Raw genomic sequence first — 16,935 nt, forward strand, 5'->3', positions numbered from 1 at the left:
AGATTCGATAGTTAATACATGGTTAGTCGAATATATATATCATTTCTAAAGTGTAGGTGTAATAAGTTTTTTTATGTATAATGAATGTGTGATTAACATGTTACAAGTGGTACCAGAACCACGAGTTGCAGCTCTGTAGCCTTTTGAAGGAAAATATGTGATTAACCAAAGTGTTTATAATTCACATAGAGAAAGAGAAGTAGTTGGAACAATATGAGGAGGGGAATAGGAACCCCCCACCTAGTGGACTTTCAACAGGAGCCGGATCTAACCCAGAGATGTGGGTTTAGTTGGGAGAAGGTACTACAAATGTGAATGCTATTTTGTTAGAAGACTGTTCAATAATTACGAGTGGGAATGATGAATCTAAGAGCAGATAATGAGATACTGAGGTTGGAGTAGGAGAGAAACATGAAAAGTCTTTGTGATAGACAGAACCTGGGGAATCTAGATCCTAGTCTAGATAATGGGAATAAGGAAGAGATAAGGCAACAACAAGGATACCATCCAGAATGTGGGGGATATCGAATGGATAATGAGCAAGAGTCAGGCAATACTTCTGGTGGTGGGGGGGTCAAGTGGCCAAAGATTGAGTTACAAGGGGAATTCAAGAAAATGAAGCCCCCATTGTTTGATGGAGAAGCGAAAGAGACTATAGAAGCCTAGTTGATTAATATCAATAAGTACTTCCAGATTTATGAAGACGATGATAATTTAAAAGCCTAAATACTAGTTTATCAATTGAAGGGTAAAGACACACTATGGTGGGAAGAAATTAAAACAATTATTAGCATTAATGAACAAGAGGTGACTTGGGATACATTCCAAAAATATTTTAAGGAAAAATACCTGACTGAGAGATTTTATGATGAGAAGGAAAAGGATTTTCATGATGTAAAGTTGGAATAGTAGTCCATGGATGAATTTATAACCAATTTTACCTCTTTTTTGTGTTATGTTCCTTACATATGAGAGGAAAAAGAAAAATTTCAGCGCTTTGTAAGCAGTCTGTCAACTTTCATGAAGGAACAACTGGAATTTGATAATCCTAGGACAATGGACAAGACCATAAGGAAGGATTGTATTTTTTATTGGTAGATGCAACAAAAAGGAGATGATAACAAAGGCTAGTTGGATAAAATTGGTAGAGGATTATCTGAGTGATAATAAGAATACCAGATGAGGTGGGGAAAATCAGTACATAGGAAACCTATGGGAGGAACCCTGGGAAAGAGTTAGTAGTGAAAAAAAAATTCAAGCAAACCCAAACCAGATAAGGCATCAAATAAAATAGAACCTAGGCAATTGAAGAAACCTCCCCTACAATATTAGGGTTGTGGGGAACCCCACTATTACAAGACTTTTCCTCACCGCACTAGAATCAGGCTCACAACAGGTGTTCAAGAATCCTCTATGGTTAGAGATGTGGCGAGAAAAACACTGAAGATCAGTGTTTCCTTGGAGGATCACCAAGTAGAGTATCAACCTGCCATGGTGGAGTTTAAAGGTAAGATAGCTAACTAATTTGTGTCTATTTTAATTTATCCATGAGGAATTCTTAGTTATGTTAGTTTGAAAATAGTTGAATTGTGTCACATATCAAGTATTAAATTTAAAAATTCATGGCTAGTCCAATTGGCCACATGAGAAAAAGGTAAGGTGACAGCTAACGTGGAAGGTTTTCATGTGGATATTGGAGGCCAAGAGACTAAAGTAAATTTAAATATATTACCTCTAGGGCCATATGATGTGTTCATTGGGGTGGACTTGTTGGAGGGACATTGGTCCCTAGTAAACTGTAAAGACAAAATCATCACTTTCCTCATAGATGAAGGAAACATACAAGAAATTCAAGGCATTAAAATAAGTGTTAAGCTATGATCCATCATTGCTAATTAGTTAAAAAAAAGAGTCATAAAAAGTTTCCAAGTTTATGTAGTGCAAGTGGATTATGCTAACTCTAAAGATAAATTAACAACCTTAGAAAATATACTTGTCATTCAAGAGTTTGTAGATGTATTTTCTGAAGAGATATCAGGATTTCCCCTGAAAAGAAGCATTGAATTTACCATAAAACTTATTCCTGGAGTTGGCCCGGTGTTAAAAAAACCATATTGTATGAGTATTCCCGAGTTAACTGTACTCAAGGTATAACTGCAGGAACTACTTGACAAAGGATACATCTAACCAAGTGTGTCGCCTTGGGGGGCTTCGGTGTTGTTCGTAAACACGAAAGATGGAACACTAAGATTGTGTATTGATTATAGGCAATTAAAAAGGCTAACCATAAAAAATAAGTACTCATTTCCAATGATAAATGACTTGTTTGACCAAGTTAAAGGTGCCATAGTATTCTCTAAGATCGATCTGTGATCAAGGTATCACCAAATTACAATTAAGGATGAAGATGTTTGTAAAACCACATTTAGAACATGCTATGGCCATTATGAATTTATTGTGTTGCATTTTGGTCTTACAAATGCTGCTGCAACCTTGATGAGTTTAATGAATGGTATTTTCCACCCCTATTTAGATAATTTTGTTCTAATTTTCATTGATGATATTCTGATTTATTCGAAAAATGCAGAGGAGCATAAGAAGCATTTGAGGATAGTTCTTCAAACCTTAAGAGAAAATCATCTCTATGCAAAATTCAGTAAATGTAATTTTTTTAAGGAATAGATTCAATATTTGGGGCATGTAATATCCTCTAAATGTATTGTTATTGATTGAGAAAATATCAGGACTATCCTCGAGTGGTCTGTTCCTAAAAATGTTGCAGATATTTGATTTTTTATGGGATTAGCGAGTTATTATCGTCATTTTATTGAGGGGTTTTCTATAATTGCCTACCCCATAACATCTCTACAAAATAAAGGGAGAATTTTTAAGTGGACATTTGAATGTCAACACAGTTTTGAGTAATTGAAATGTTTATTAACATCAACCCCAGTGTTAAAAGTTTCTAATCGAGAAAAGGAGTTTATTGTATGTATGGACATCTGCCAAGAAAGGGTGGGAGGTGTCTTGATGCAGGATGGTAAAGTAGTAGCCTATGAATCAAGGAAGCTAAAGGAGCATGAGAAAAGGTATTCAAAATATGATTTAGAACTTACTGTAGTGGTGCATGCTTCAAAAGTATGGCATTATTACTTACTAGGGAAGAAATGCATGCTAATGACAGACCATAGTAGCTTAACCAGTTTCTTCAAACAACCCAATTTAAATGCACGACAAGCCAGGTTGACTGCATTCCTAAGTGAGTTTGACTTTGATATAAGACACCTTAAAGGGAAGGAAAACTGTGTAGCTGATGCCTTAAGTAGAAAAGTGCATTGTGTTTATGAAATTTGGTACCATCGCATTGAATTTGATGTGACAAAACATCATAAAGAAGCTTCTCCTCAGGATCCCAAATATGAATTATTATGGAAGCAAACTAAAAAGATACAAGATTCTGGAAAACCATCTGAGTATGGTACAAATGATAGAAATTTGTTAACTTTCAAAGGAAGGGTTTATGCTCCACACCCTTGGTATAAAAAATTATTCTCTGCGATTAAGAGAGAGTATTTTTACCAGGTGTGAGGAAATATATCATTGTCTATTTAGCCAAGTGTTTGTAGTGTCAGCAGGTTAAAGCTGAACATCAACACCCCGCTGGTATACTCAAGCCGCTTCCTATTCCTGAATGGAAATGGGAAGTAATTACACTGGATTTTACAATTGTACTACCCAAAACCGAAAAACAACATGATTTCATCATGGTAATGGTCAATAAGTTAAGAAAAACTTCTCAGTTCATCCCTGTTAAATCCACCTATAAAACGGTGGAAATCGCAAATATCTTTATGAAGGAAATATTTCGGTGGCATGGCATGCCAAAGGTAGTAATTTCAAACAGGGATGTAAAGTTCACATCTTCATTTTGAAAAGCTCTTTTTACAAGGCTGGGTACCTAGATTCAATTTAGCATTGCTTATCCCCCACAGAGATATGGAAAAATTGAACAAGTAAACCAGGTATTGGAAGATATGTTAGGAATGTATGTAATGTAGTAGCCAACCAAATGAGAAGAATATATTCATTTGGTTGAGTTTTCTTATAATAAAAACTACCATGAATCATTAAAAATGAGTCCATATGAGGTGTTGTATGGAAGAAAGTGTAGAACCCCCACTAATTAGTGTAGCCCAGAAGACAAGACAATTTTAGGACCTGACATGTTGGCAGAAATGGAGAAAGACATCAGGAAAGTTCGACATAACTTAAAAGTTGCCTAGGATAGACAAAAGGAATACGCAGATAAAAAAAGAACTTGGATTTAAGACCTCTGTGGTTAATATCTTGTAACTTAGTAATCGGAGAACCCACAGTAAAAACCATTTTTCATCAAATGGTTTTTACTGTGGGTTCTCCGATTACTAAGTTACAAAAAAGAGCTTATAAAGAATTCTGGAGAGGGAATCATTTTTATGTTTGGATCAAACCTAGAAATAGCACCCTATAGTGGGGTAGTTGTGCTAAGTTAGTACCTCATTATTGTGGACCTTTCCATGTCTTGGAAATAATAGGGCCAATAGCTTATCAAGTTTCCCTTCCAAGCCACAGAAAGGTTCTTTATGTATTTCAAATTTCAATGTTAAAGAAGTATGTATATGACTCCATACACATTATTAGCTGACAGGGTGTACAAGTATAAGATAGATTCTAAAATGTGTATAATTAGTTAAGGAATAGATTAACTAATGATGGTAATAATGCTTTGGCAGATCGAACCAGATGGGGAGTTTCTGGTATAACCTCTGTGTATTCTCAACCGAAAAGAAACAATGTTGTGGAGGCGATCTATCATCTTGGTTAAAGTGTAGTGGAGGCACTTTAACCTAAAGGAAGCCACCTGGGAAGACAAAAGTCTTATGCAATAGGCTTATCCTGACTTGTTCCATGGGCTATAATAAATACTAAGGATATTGTTTCGCCAAGGGGGGGGGAGAGATGTAACACTCTAAGATGATATTTGAGTTACTGACATTTACATTACTTACATTATTTGAGACTACCGTAAATAAGGCTTGTGGAAGCCTAGTGAAAAGTTTGTTAACATTTAATACATAAGAAGGTTATTTTATTATTATGAAATCTCATAATTCAAGACGGTAGACTAGTAAACAAATTCCAACCTCCAGGCAGTTAGAAATAGTTACACCTCTCTTTCCTGGAGAGAAAGGAAGATCTCATTGGAAAGAAGAGGGTTTTTCTTTTTATTTTCTCTTTTTTTTTGTGAATGGAAGGAAAGAAAAGTCTGTAAAACTAATAGGACACTGCCAAGGAGAGATGTCCTAGCAGGACTAGAGGTAGTGGATAACTTAGTTACAGATAGAGATCAATAAGTATTAGAATGGACTATAGTATTCATGTCTACTACCTGACTCTAAGGAAGAACTTTCTTCTATTGTTCTGGAGTGGAAGCTCAGGGGGGAAGTGGACATAATTTCACTTCTCAAGGTTGGTTGGAATGATCTCAACCATGTTGAATTTGTGAGATAGTCGTTAAATAGATAAGTATATATGCCTGAACATATATATTTACATGATTTGGATTAATTTTCTGATGGAAAGGAAAGTTGTGGTTGCTTTGACTGTACTATAATAAATTTTGCAGAAGTATCTTTAGGTTTGTCTGCTGAAATTAAATGCTTGAGTTAAATACTGGTTGTGGATTATTTCCTTGTTGTAACTCGACTCTATTCTCATCTATTAAATAACACTTTATGTTCTTGTGCATTCAAATGGGTCATGGGTACAAGTGAATAGTGCTATATGAGGGTAGAATGTGTTAGGAACAAACTGTAACACTCTTTTGAATGAAGTGACATAAATATTTTGTAAGCTGCAGGGTCAGTACGGTTAAGTTGATGTGAAGCTGAAAATTGTACTTGAGCAAATGTTTGTTGCTCACTGTAACACAGGGTAGTGAAAGAATTAAATGTAAGGAAAATAGGATCTCATCCAAGTAATTGCCAACAGAGACACACCAGTCAAATATATTTTTTTCTTAGAGGATGACAGGGGTAGGACTGGTTTAGTTTCAGGCCAAGCCATATTAAACCAACAGCTTGGAACTGTTCTAGCCCAATCCCTCAAAACAAGTCACCAGATATAACAGTACCTAGGAATATTATGGGGGGAGAACTTAAACAAAAACTTGATATATGTGTTACCGAAAACCCTCGGAAATTGTAAATCTTAAATCAATAGGAAGTGAGAAAATAAAGGACCATTGTGAAAACTGTGGGTTATAAATTTTACCCTTTGAGGGCCGAGAGGGAGTAAAAAGATCATTAGGTAATGAAATTGATTTAACCGTTGAAGAAATTACTCAATCATAAATTATTTTACTACAAGATTCTAGAAAACGAGAATAAATGACAATCAAGATAACCTCCACAAATATGACATTCATTGTTAAATTCAACGAAACCTATAACAAACTTGATGTAAATCACAAATTTTATAGTGCAAACCCTCACTAGGTGGAAATATGCTGCCGAGGGGGTTGAGAACTAGGCTTCCAAATAAACCAGTTGCCAGGTTTGTTCCCCCTTGTGCCTCTTTTGCAATATAAACCAAATAAGAACAAAATTAAAACATCATCCACATAATTAATAAGAACTCAAGAAAATGTATACAATTTATAAATGAAACAAAGTAAAGAGCATGAAAGTTGTATGGTAATTTATTCATATGCATAATCTTATACATGCAACCTACAGGGAGATTGAATATTAATAACCATTGTACATGAATTAACTAAAAAGATCCTTTTTGGGTTAAGTCCATTGTGAGGCTCAACCTCTAGAAGGAATCAATAAATTAGTGAGAGAAGTAGTGCTTCAAAACCAAGTTTAAATAACTAACAGAAAAACTTATAACGGGTTGGTCATTATTTGCTCCGAGCAGGGGATCAATGGAACCCTTCCAATTATTACAGATGATGTTTCAACAATTAAATAGATACCTCACGAAATAATAGTTTCGGCACTCGAATAAACCAAGAGGATATGGTTTCAGCCACTCAGTCATTTCCCTCAAAGCATTTGAAGAATACCTGCAAAAAACCACCAAATGATTACTGTTATAATTTGTGGAAAAATCGGTAAATGAAGGGGTGGCAATGATTGTGCATCTAGTGGCTCATCGTGTGTGTAGAAGAATGAAGCCCAAAAACTCTCGTGTGTAGCTTAGGAAAAAAAATTCCCCATAACCTTAACATCGAACTCTGAAAATTTGAAAGTAACCAAGACTTAATAACGCAACTATTACAGTGAAGCACAATGACATTCCCTATAAAGGTTAATTCTGGTGCAAAAAGAGTTACTTGAAGCTCCATTCGTGATGGAAGGGGAACACATGTCTAAACTATTACTGCCACCACCAAACTGGTAATAACCAAAAGGTAAATTTAAACGAAACGAGTTCCTGCAAGAACCAGTCGCTACAAGTGTTAGCAAGAGTGTTGATAAAACTCTAGCCTACTGTGCAAGTTATGTAAAGTAATAAACCCCAACATTGCAGCTCACTTGTATAACATGGATATTACTAGAACGATTGAATGGAGTCAGTTTAGTGTGAAATTACAAATCTTGGCTAGGTGAATGTGCCAAGAAAATGAGCGGACTGAGCAACAGAGGGAGCGAGGGTTGGTTACCCTAAATACTCACTGTGAATTTAGGACCACTGGATGAGAGATCTGATGAGCTATAGTGCATATCGCTCCAGTTGCTCATTACCTCGGCCGACAACTCGTTGTTACAACTTCTTCGAGAAGATTCTGGTGGTCTCGTCTAACATACTTGGTTAAGGTGTTGATAATGTTGGTTATAGTCTAAGTTAAAAACATGTTATATACCAATCTTTCTATTAAAACTTAAAAATTTCCATAGTTAATACGTAACTAATCGAATATATATATCATTTGTAAAGTATAAGTGGTAATAAATTTTTTTATGTATAATAAATATGTACTTAACATGTTACAATAAACGTTTTAAAATTTATATAATTTATTTTTAATAAATGACAATTAATTTATTATTAATTTCACTATCTAACCTATATTTAAAAAAATATAAAAAATTTAACAAACCATTTTTCATTCTTTCCATAATGAAGTATCTAAGGAGAAGCTATTATCATTCCTCCTATTGGAAATCATTACAACCCATATTTACTTTTATTCAAAGACATTCGACACATCACAAAGACTCTCTCAATTAGTCTTCCACTCAACTAGTCATACCACTTTCCTTTTATGATACAGTACTTAATGCAGGAATTTGATTTTACACCATAAATAATGGAATAACTCTATCCTCCTTCAAACACTATGAGTTCAAGTTATAAACTATTTTTTTGTGAAATGAAAGATGGTGATGGAGCTCGAGGGTAGAAATTTAATAAAGAAGAGAGATTAGAGAAAATAAAAATATTCATAAAATAAATTATAATGCATTTGAAATTAATTTTTAAATGTTGAGTTGATTTTAGTGGGATAGGAATTTAGGAATTTTGTGAGTTGAATGAGAAAGTGGGAAAAATAGAAAGATAATTATATAATTTGTATTGAATTGAAGTTATTTTTATGTTGATCTGATTTTAGTGGGTTAAGAACTTTGTGAGAGTAATGAGAAAGTGGGAGAAAAAGAAAGATAATTATAGAATTTTGAAATTATTTTTTAAATGTTGAGTTGATTCTAGTGGGATAGGAATTTTGGATTTTTGTGAGTGGAATGAAAAAGTAGGAGAAATAGAAAGATAATTATGGAATTTGTATTGAGTTGAAGTTATTTTTATGTTGACTTGATTTTAGTGGGTTAGGAATTTTGTGAGTAATGAGAACGTGGGAGAAAAAGAAAGATAATTATAGAATTTGCATGACTTTAAAAAAGGGAAAAAATTATAGAATTGAAGAAAAAAAGAAGATAATTATAGAAATGCCAAAAAATAAGGATTTTTTAATTAAATTTTACTAAAAAAATAGATGAAAATTTTTAAAATATTTTTTCAACATTTTTATTTCATTGATTGATGAGGTTGCAATTGGATATTGATTGTTAATTTTTCTCTTGGTAAAATCAGTTCTTGATCGAGAGGGACGACAGAGGTAACCCTACACTATATCCCTTTTTTTGCCGCTGAAGAAATGGCCATCGCCGAGGTTTTCCCATGTGCAGGCAACGAAACCACAGTCACTGCGGACGCTGGCGGTGGCGCTGCAGGGCTGGCCACAGCCATTACCCTCCACTGGACCGGCCTCAAGAGCGTGCGCTCTGATGCTCATCGATCTGCCGGCACGGGTTCGACCATGTGACCAAACACCTGGAAAATATCTGAAGCCCCTGACATAGCAGATAACCCTCGCCTAAACTTTTATCTGCTTGACGGGTCAAATGTATCAGAGGAGGATCTAGAAGAGAAGGCTGCCAAGAGGCATGAGATCAGAAATCGCCACACAAAAATGGTTTTCGGGTTCAGAATACATCTCGGAGGAGGACAATCGTCAGGGCTTGGCTTTATCACTCACGCCAACACTGTCCCTCTCCTCGCGACCGCTGCATGCAAGGACGGGGGTCTGAGGGTTGCAGATCCGACCCATCACAAAACCGACTGGCCTAAACTCAGTAGATCTAGGACGGATCTACCCGATTGGAGCCTCCATCTCTGTAGATCTGGGTCGGATCTAACTGCCCAAGAACCCAAGTGGCGGATTGGAGGATATTCGCATCGACTCAACAGAGGGATTGCAGATCGCGTCATGCGAATGGGAGATCACCCCAACCCCATCGAATCTGTTGTTGAAGGAAAGAAAGGGGGGCCACATGGTATAGATCCGCTCTCCCCTGTCCACAAATATTGCAGATCTGGACTGGATCTAACCGATCTGGCCAAAAAACAAAAGAAAAGTCTACGCATGGGTACAGATCCTCTGCCTCCCACCGATCCAACGAGGGGCAGCATCAAACGATCGAAAGGGCGAACAGCGATTGGAGGGACAGAGCCAGACGGTCTAGAAGCGATTCAAATTTTTATCAGAACCCTGTCAGGGAATACAATCTGCATGTAAATAAGAACAGGGATGCTGATAAAAAACATAAAGGATGAAATTCAAGAATTATCAGGCATATCAACAAGTCTGCTGAGCTTGGTCTATGCAGGACACATCTTACATGAAGAATTTACAGTGCAGCATTATGGAATAGTGAGAGATTCAACAATTTTTCTAAATACGAGGCTGATAGGAGGAAGCTTTGGATCTAGCTCAAAGGGCACAGGTTCGTTCAAGGATGTTGTCAAAGGAAAAGGGGAAGCCACCAACAAGCCAGCGCCACCACAAGATCTGCCTGGTCCTTATATAGTGGAGCAAAGTAAGCAGAACCCAGTTCTGACAATCGATTTGCCGGAGGTAAACAACTTTCATGATGATCTCTCTTCTTTGGCAGTCATTTGTAGATTCAATGGCTTTTGGCCAAAAACAGATGCTTTACGGCATTGGATCCATTCCACATGGACACCAAATTGTGACATCCTTTTATGCACAAAGGGTTTTTTTATTGTAAAATTCGACACAGTTGAGGAAAAAGACCATGCCCTCCATGAGGGGCCATGGTTCTGGGGCAACGCAGGGCTCTTTACGACCCCCTGGTTTCTGGGATTTGACCCCTCCTCTATGGTGGTCTCCAAAATGCCGGTCTGGGTAAGGTTACATAATCTCCCGCTTCACTTTTGGCTTCCCAAAGTATTTGAAGCAATGGGGAATGCAATAGGCAAATACATCAAGAAAGATGTCGAAAGAATTGCTAGATGCATTCACACTTTTGCCAGAATCTGTGTCGACGTTGACCTCAGTCAAGGGCTTCCTGGCAGCATCATCTTGATCCATAACAACTCCCAGTGGAAACAACCACTAGATTACGAAAACACGGCCTTCAGATGCCGAGGATGTCAACAGACAGGTCATCTCCATAATAACTATCCTCAAGCCAAAAAGGAAAACAGAAGGAACAAGAAACAAGCAAAAAAACCAAGAGGTTGGCAAAATACAGTGAATCCAGAAGAAGAAACAGAAGACGAGGAGGAAGACAATCCTCCACCTGCACATGACGATGACCCAATTGGAGGCGAAGCCGCGGTATCCCCTCCCATAGCACCTAATCAAGTTCACATGTCGTCAAAGACTCCACAGCTCCACCCAAATCAGGCAGAGAAGATAAACGATGACCAGAACATGGGAGGGATAAAGCGGCACCACCAATCAGACACATCAGATTCAGACAAGGAATCAGGTTCGCAGAAAGCTGAAACACAGTTGGTCATAGCCTCGATCGAGCCCACCCAAGGAGAGTGGCGCAAGGTCAAAAAGCAAAAAGGAAGAAAAACCTGAAGCGCGAGTCTTACTCATATATGAAATTCAGTTTTTCTTGTTTCCACTATTCTCCCTCTCTCTCTCTCTATTCTTTCCTCATCATTTTTTGCACGTTAGTCATGTAACATTGCGTAGGGTGCCATGGCACTGGAGCCCATTGGGCAGCTTAAGGAATGCATCATGCATCTGCAATTGTAACTTTTCATTTTTTAAATAAAAGGTTACAGATTTTTTCACTAGAAAATAAAAAAATAAAAAAAATTCATTGATTGATATCAATTTAATAAATTAATAATAAAAAGAGATAAAAAGATAAAAATATGTTGAACTTTATTGAGAGTGACATTATATTCCTTTTTCTTCTTTCTCTTTTTTTTTTTCTACCTTTTTTTTTACCATAGTGAATCTATAATGCATTGGAGTAATTTGGAAGATCAAACCTAATTGCTACCACTATAACAACAAGAGCATATCCAACATCCAGTAAGCTAGATATCTAGGAATTTATGACTTAACAAGAGTCAAGACTCCATGAAAGTGGAAAATCCTACTCCTTGAATCTTATCACAATGGCCAAAGATCAAGACATAAGTAATTAGAGAAAGAAAAACCAAAGTCAATCATAAATACAAAAGAAATTAGAGAAAAATAAATAACCAAAGATAAGATTCTCTTAAAACCTCACATAAATCTCAAAAACAATAAAAACAAAAAATAAATAAACAAACCAAAAACAAAATTGATTAAATATTAAAAATAATTCTATTATTATTATATAAATATGTTTATATTTTAAATTTTTATATCTATATATAAAGAAAATTCGTCAATTTAAATTAATTAAATGACCATTAATATTCATATGTGAGCTGATATGGATGATATCCCATTTGATTTGTTTAAGACTCCAACCATAACACCCATGTCTCATATATGTGGTTAGTAGTCAATAATACTTTAAACTAGCAATGAACCAAATGTTGCAAAGGAAACGCCATAAGGCATAAATTGGAGAAGAATCGTGACATATAAAAATTATTATGCAGGTGCATACTTCGCCATTAATTTGTTCTCTTGGATCTGAGAACTAGATCACTACAGATTATATGGGAGCTCTAGAGGTGATATGAACCTCTTTCCAATTTACAAACTACTAGACCACTGTATTAGCCTCTCTTCATCGTATGTTTGGTTGATTGACAAGCCATAAAAATCAAATGTCGAAGACAGAAACTTGCAAACATAAAATCCATAAGAATATTGATTCCCAAAATATTTGTACCCCACGTTTCTAAGAAAATACATTTTATAAGATTTTACTTAAGATCAAATCTAATTAGTTTTTAGAAAGTCATCTTTAACTAAGAAATAATATAAATTGAAAATGCATAGCGCTGAACATTAACCATACCTTTATTATCCTACAACTGAAAATTAAGACTATCTATAAATTGTTTCCAGATGTGGCACATCACCTCTTCATTGTTTTAGCAAAAATGACCCCATTTTCTCAACAAAGGGCACGAATCTATGTTCAAAAGAAACCCGAGACAATCATTTGTCCTAAGAAGGAAGCTGGATTTGGTTCCCAACAAGATATGTCATAGTTTGTTGCTAACAACTGGTGTGGGTGCACAGGTCTAGTAGTGTCTCTTCCTCCAATGACTGTTGAAAATCCATAATTTTGTCAGGTGGGCGGGAAAGGTGAACATCCTCTTTCACGATAGGAGGTTCATAGGGCTTGAGATGATTAAAATTAAGCACATTGCGGAGGAAAAGATGGCAAGGAAAATCTAAATGGCATGCATTCACAACAACCTACTTCAGAATAGTACAAAGACCATAGTAGATGGGCTTGAGTTTATGATGTCACTTCCCCTTAAAACATATTTTGTCTAAATAAAATTAGACTCAGTCACCTATGTAAAATTGTACAGACAATTGATGTCTATTATGGGGTTATTTGTAGCAAGGTGAGGGAGTTTTAAGAGCATCAAATACGTGGGAATGGATGTGATCCAATTTCTAAACAAGGGAGGATGTCATGTGTTGCTTCTTGCACTAGTGATGGGAAACAACTAAAGGAAGAGAGTTGGGAAGATTGTATGGGGCCAACCATTGGTAACCATAAAAACTTGATTAGATCTGTGTTGTAGGACATGAAAATAAGAATTTCACTATTTATTTTTGGTGTAGTGAACACAAAGGGCTTGTAATAGGCAACAATTTATTACTTAGGTCTGAACATTTGGTTTTTTTTCTTGGAGTGATTTATACCAAGCCTAGGGGGTGTGAACATCATCAAATACTTGGGAATGGATGCAAGCCAATTTCTAAACAAAGGATGCCTTGCGCTGCTTCTTGTGTTGGTGATGGGAGATAACTAGAGGAAGAGAGATTGGTAGCATGTAACGACCAACCACTGGTAACCATAACAACCTGATTATAAATGTGCTTTATGACATGGAAAGAAGAATCCCGCTGTATATTTTTGGTGTAGAAACACATAGGGCTTGTACCAAACTGCAATTTATTACTTTGATCTACCCATTTATTCATTTGCAAATTAAAGGCAGTAGCGAAATGAAGCTGACAACCCAATAACTATTGAAATATCTTCTAAAAGGTGTTATAATCATGTGAGAGTAAACCTTTGCATACAACTCTTCAGGGAAGGATTTCATTTTTGATATTGTTTTACATGCCTGATTGTCCCAATTCTCTCTTTCCTCCCTTGTTTCTTGAAGAGAGTGAATGGACCAACTTCAATTACTAGTAGTAGTCTTCTCCAAGTTTGTTGTTTATGTATTGTTATTAGAAATCATATAAATAATTTTTTTCCTTACATCAAATTTTTTTGTAAATGTATTCAAAAATTTTGCAAGTGGTTCCCATCAAGTGTTGAATCCCATGGAAGCTATGTTTGGTGGAATTGTTGGGCAGGAGGTTGTAAAATTTTGTTATGAAAAATTTCATCAATATTGCAAGTTTTATTTCTTTGGCACCCTACTTACTCTTTTTATGTATTTCTCTTAAATATAAATGGAAGTGTACCCTTGGCCAGGAAGGGCAAGGTAGAAGAAAATTCAATTATTTATTGTCTAATATAAATTTCTATATTCCTACTTGTGTCATTCTTCTATTTCGATTCATTGGAATCTCTTCCTATAGAACCCCTTGGGCCAGAGGATGTGAGACCTTTGAATAGTCGTTATGATGCTCAGATTTCTGTATTTGGAAAAAAGGTGCATAAAAAGTTGGAAGATGCAAAATTATTTGTTGTGGGGGATGGTGCTCTGGGATGTGAGCTTCTAAAGAACTTAGACTCATGGGAGCCAGGGAAAGCAGACTATAACAGATGATGACATTATTGAGAAGAGAAATCTTAGTAGACAATTCCTCTTTCGGGATTGGAATATTGGGCAGGAAATGTCAAGAGTGGCAGCATCAACATCCAATGAAATCAACCCACATTTGCAAGTTCAAGCAATGGAGAATCATGTAATCCCAGATACTAAAAATGTCTTTGGTGATTCCTTCTAGAATGGTGAGGTTGATGTTTCTTTGAATGCTCTAAACAATGTCATTGCCAGGCTATATGTAGATTCAATGTGTGTTTATTTCTAGAATCCATTGCTAGTTAGAACAGTGGGAACCAAGTGCAACACCCAAATGGCTATCCCTCAATTTACTGAGAACTATGGAGCATCACAAGATCCCCCTGAAAAGAAGGCACCCATGTGCACACTTCATTAATTTCCACATAATATTCACCACTGTATCACATGGGAAATGTATAAATTTGAAGGTCTGTTGGACAAAAATCCAGTTGAGGCAAATGCTTTTATTTTAAAAATAGAAGAATACATAGTAGCAATCAAGTTTGCAAGGGATACTAAGGCATGAGAACTTCTAGAGTCTATTGTCAATTGTTTGGTTTCACACAAATGTCTAACATTTAAAGATTATGTCTCTTGGGCTAGAATCAAATAAGTAATTAAATCCCCTTCCTTTTTCCCTTCCATTCCCTTTCTATGATTATATAATTTTCATTTCCATCTTACATGACAACATATATTAGCACAATTTACTATGTACAAAAATATCAAATTTCAGTAAATTAGATTTGCAAATCACTAACTCATTTAAGGATTTAGGTTTGAGGATTTATTTTCAAATCGGGTGAAGCAACTTACTTTCAACACCCCTGAGGATGCAACTACAAGGGAAGGTACACCATTCTAGTCTTCTCCTAAGCGTTTCCCAAAGCCCCTCCACTTTTCTTCCCATGATCCCAGTCACATGTCCCTGATTCTTACAACCTCCATTTTAAAAGATAATACATATGGTATTACCATTCCAGATTGGAATTCAAATCCAAATTCAAGCAAATTTGCATAGGCAGTTGATAAAGTTCATATTCCAGTTTTCGAGCCAGAAAAAGGGATGAATATTGTCACGGATGAGAAGGATACATATGTGAACCCTTCTTCTACATTGTATGATGATGATGATGATAATGATGATGATGTTGAACAGATTGACAAATTGATCACCACATTGCAACATGGCGTTCAAAATCTACCTTCAAGCTTTCACATGAATCCTATTAAGTTTGAAAAGGTATTCTCTAACTTTCCTCATTAATGATCCCTTTTATCCTCTACTAATTACACAACTTCTCCTCCCTTAAATAAAATATTTCAATGCAACATTATCCATGGGAAGAAAAATCAGTCTAAAATTTTGGTTATTGCTTCATTACAATGTAGGATGATGATACAAATTATCACATGGGTCTTATCATTGGACTTGCTAATATGTGAGCAAGGAACTATAGCATACCTGAGGTGGATAAGCTCTAGGCCATACTTCTTACTACTTTAAGTGGTATACATATTATGATTAGTATGCATGAGATAATAAAACCAATATAACCACCATTGGCCAGTCAGGCAAAACTCTTCTTAGACCAAAGTTGCACAATAATTTACAAGAGATATTGCTTAGAACTATATTTAACGACCTTTTAAAGTCATATGGGAAATCCCTTTTCAACAACAATTGGGATGAACATTAGTGGCATAACCAAAGTTGCACAATTACATGAGATATTGCTTACAACTATATTTAATGACCTTTTAAAGTCATATGGGAAATCCCTTTTCAACAACAATTGGCATAACATTAGTGGCATAACACAAATTTTTATTTGAGACGATATCTACTCCAAATACAATATCAATGGACAATGGAAAAATCTAAATTGTTAATTAAATGATTGATAATTTTAAGTCTTATGTATGTAAATTATTTTACAATGGAATATCAAATCTTTTTTTATTATTAAGAAAGTATCATAGTTGAATAATGTTAGGTCCCTATAATACTAGTGATTACTCCATTACTATTGTAGTTGTATCTCTTATTAATATTTTTGTGCCCCTATTGTCCCCATATTGTTATTACTGTGCCCCATAGAATCCCTCTATTGTTATTTTTGTGGCTTT

At 35.7% G+C, this 16,935-nt stretch overlaps 1 pseudogene; it reads left to right on the forward strand.

The window, feature by feature from the left end:
* The first annotated feature begins 10,138 nt into the window (after positions 1-10,138).
* LOC149240395 (ubiquitin-activating enzyme E1 2-like) lies at positions 10,139-16,290 on the forward strand (annotated as a pseudogene).
* Positions 16,291-16,935: the final 645 nt, after the last annotated feature.

This window comes from Pinus tabuliformis, chromosome 8, assembly GCF_031772625.1.
Source record: "Pinus tabuliformis cultivar Carrire ecotype Pingquan chromosome 8, CPIR1, whole genome shotgun sequence".
NCBI lineage: Eukaryota > Viridiplantae > Streptophyta > Pinopsida > Pinales > Pinaceae > Pinus > Pinus tabuliformis.